This window comes from Hippopotamus amphibius, chromosome 4 (assembly GCF_030028045.1).
Source record: "Hippopotamus amphibius kiboko isolate mHipAmp2 chromosome 4, mHipAmp2.hap2, whole genome shotgun sequence".
NCBI lineage: Eukaryota > Metazoa > Chordata > Mammalia > Artiodactyla > Hippopotamidae > Hippopotamus > Hippopotamus amphibius.
This window is the reverse complement of record NC_080189.1, coordinates 186,219,195-186,222,449: the sequence shown is the minus strand read 5'-3', so window position 1 is coordinate 186,222,449 and position 3,255 is coordinate 186,219,195.

Genomic DNA, 3,255 nt, shown 5'->3' with positions numbered 1-3,255 from the left:
GTCTAGCTCCGCAGTCCAAGCAGATAGGTTCTATGTGAAAGCTCATTTGCTTAACTTCTTGCTACAAAATATCCAAGTAGTTATTGAATTGGATTCTAAACTCATAAAACAATGGAAAGTGTGTATAGAAGGCAGGATTTAGCTTCAGAACTGTGTCTGAATCCCGGCTCCTCGCCTGGGGAGGCCCATCTCCAGGGCACCCACAGGTTCCTGGCACTCAGAACCGGGTGCATTGGCCCAGTGAAGTGCCCTAGTGGGAGGTCAGGGGGCCTTGGACAGGCTGTCACTTGACCGAATGTCATTGCTCTCAAGGTCAGGCATCCCCTTGGTGACTCTCTTTTTTCATTTGCTGGTGACCTGCCCCCCTGCTTCCCTCCAGCCCTAGGAATGGTAACTACACCCCCCCCCACCCCCGCTGGTCCTAGACGCTTACACTCTCCCTCTGGTTCCCGTACCCCCGCGGCCCTGCCCCTTCGGTAAGCAGTCCCCTTTTGTAAATAATCCTCCTGGAATTTCCCTAATTCGCGGAAGCCATCTGTTTTCCCATGGGACCCTGACTGATGTGACAGCATCATGAATAATGGGGGAATCTGGAAGCACCTGAAGCGGGGGCGGGCAGGGGGGCAGGGCTGATTAGGGGACCCTGCACAGCGGCTGGGCGCCAGGGGATGTATCCCGTGGAAAGGATGTTCCGAGAGTGGGGGAGGGAATGCCAAGGGTAGGATGCTTGGGGAAGAGCAGAAGACTGGAGAGAGTAAATTGCCCAAATTGCATTCCGCCACGACTTCCAACAAGCTCCCTGCGGGCAGGGAACTGCAGCCTGGTAGCCTCAAGTCCAGCGCGGAGGACGCAGTCAAGGTCAGAAATGAATGAATTCTCTCCTTCCCACAGGGGCCCTAGGCGGATGCCAGGAGGACAGGAGAACGCAGCTTAGGCCTCAGACCAGGGCGAGGGGTGTGTGGGGGGTGTGTGTGTTGCGGGGGGGTTTGTGTAGTGGGGTGTGTGTGCCTGTCTCCCGTCCGGCTTAGCCAGGGCGCCTGGTGGACCCTGTCCGGCGGGAGGCCCCGCCCGCCTGGGGAAGCCCCTCCCTCCCGGGGCGGGGCCGGCGGCGCAGGCCGCGCCCCCCCCTCCCCCCCGGCCGCGTCCCGCTGGAAGAGCGCGCCTGGCAGCGCGGCGGCGGGGCGGACTCGTGCTCTGCCAGGTTCGAACCCCCGGCACCGCAGGTCGCCGCCCCTGGCCCTGCACGCGGGGCGAAACCGCTCTGGGCTTCAGAGAACACGTGTCTCACGAGGTCCCCGCAGAGATGCGCCGAGGCTTCTGTGCGGGGAGCACTGGCCGCGTCCTGGGCGTGTGGCCGCCTCCCGCCCGGGCGGTGACCCCGGGGCAGCGACGGGGGCCTGTGTGCGGGTGAGCCCCCGCGCTGAGGCTCGCTGGCCTGGGCGGCGGCAGCGGGGCCGCGGGGTGCTGCGACGCGGCGGCGGACACACCCCCTCAGCGCGGAGCACGAAAAGCGCATCGCTGGCTGCGTTCCTATCAAGTTCTTTTCTAACCTTGATCTCCAAAAAGATTACTTTTTTAATGCCCCCGAGGAGCGAACGGAACCACGACTGGTTCGCAGCCAGGGTTTGTGGAAGCAGGTTACCCCAGGAACCGTGGGGGCGGAACACGAGCCTCCGTCCGCACGGTCCCCACCCCCACCCGAGGGGGACACAGGGATGGTAGGGGTGGGGGGCGGCCTTCGGGCGGGGTGCGAGAGGTAGGAGTTGACCTGGGGCGGGTGGAGGTGGGCGGACTGCCCCGCAGGGGGAAATGAGCCTGGGGAGAGAAAGGCCCAAACCCTCAGGAGTTTAACTATCCCCTGCCCCCTGGAGGGAGCCACTGAGGAGGTCCCACTGGGGCAGTGGGGAGGTATAATTTCCACATTAGAAACAGCCCCTTAGCAGAAAAGAGGCTAGATGGAGATGAGCAGTGAGGGTGGTTCGGGTGCTGTGGGGCAGGGGAGAAAAGGGATGGGGTAGGCAGCGGTTGAGGGTGGTGGACAGAGAGAGGGAGAGGCCCAGGCCATGCCTGCTGCCAGTCTGGAGTGCTGGATGAAGGGCTGGGTGGGGTGTGGGCTCAGCCTGGTCAGAGGAAGAGGAGTCCTGAAATGTGGCCCTTCGAGGATGGCGTGGCAAAGCAGGACATCAGCACTGGGCCTGCTGGTTCCTGCTTGCTAAGTGTGCAGGGGGCTCTGTGGGCACCAGACAGCTCGGTCTGAACCCCAGCCCCCCAGCCTTGGGCATTTCGAAGCCTGGGGGCCATCCCAGGTCCTTCCTTTCACTCCTTCCCAAGTCCCACCCTTCAAAGCACATTCCAAATGGGACCCCCTTCTCTGCATCCAGCACCTCCACCTCATTTCCTCCTAAAGGGCCCTCCTCCCCCACTCTTGCCACAGGCCAGCCAGCCTCCCCATGGTGGCCACTGGGCACTGGAAAACACAGATCTAGTCTCTCTACCCACCCAGAATAATATCCAGGCTCATGGCCCACAAACCCAAACCAGACCTCACCTCCCTCCGTTCTCCCCTGCTGCGGCTGCTGAGCCCCCAGGGCTGCCCTTAGCTCGTTCCTTTCTCACCTGCTCTCCCTCCCCCCTTCACACACCCCTCCCTGGGAGCCCCAGAAGGCTGCCTCCTCAGTATTCAAGTCCCATCTCAAATGTCACCTTCTCCTGGCAAAAGCAGCTGTCTCTGTCACATTAATCTGGCTTTATTTCATTTTTTTTTAAAATAGGCTTACGAGCATTTGAAGTTATTTTATTTGCTTGTGTGCTTGTTTATCATCTTCTCCCTCACCAGAATATAAGCTCCATGAGGACAGGGACCATGTCTGTCTTACTCAAGGTTGTGTTGCCAGGCCTGGACCAGTGCTGGGCACATGGGGGAAAGCCAGTGAGCACTTCTTCCCTAAATGAGCCCACAGGCCCCTGGGGGAGACAGGTATGTCTCCAGGCCTAAGGTAGCAGGTTGTGAGGAGTGAGGCAGGTCTAAGTAGTCTGGGAGAAGGTGGTAGAGATGAGGTCTCCTGGGGGGAATCTGCAAAAACCTTAAAGAAGAGGAAGGATTTGAATTGTGACAAAAGCAGGTAGCACTTCTTGAGGAAATTGGCAAAAATACTTTTGTAGGCATAGGGTCCTGGAGGAGGGGAGGGCCTGGCCTCTGGATGGCTGGGGTATAAGATCAGGTGTGCGGGAATTCCCTGGTGGTCCAGTGGTTAG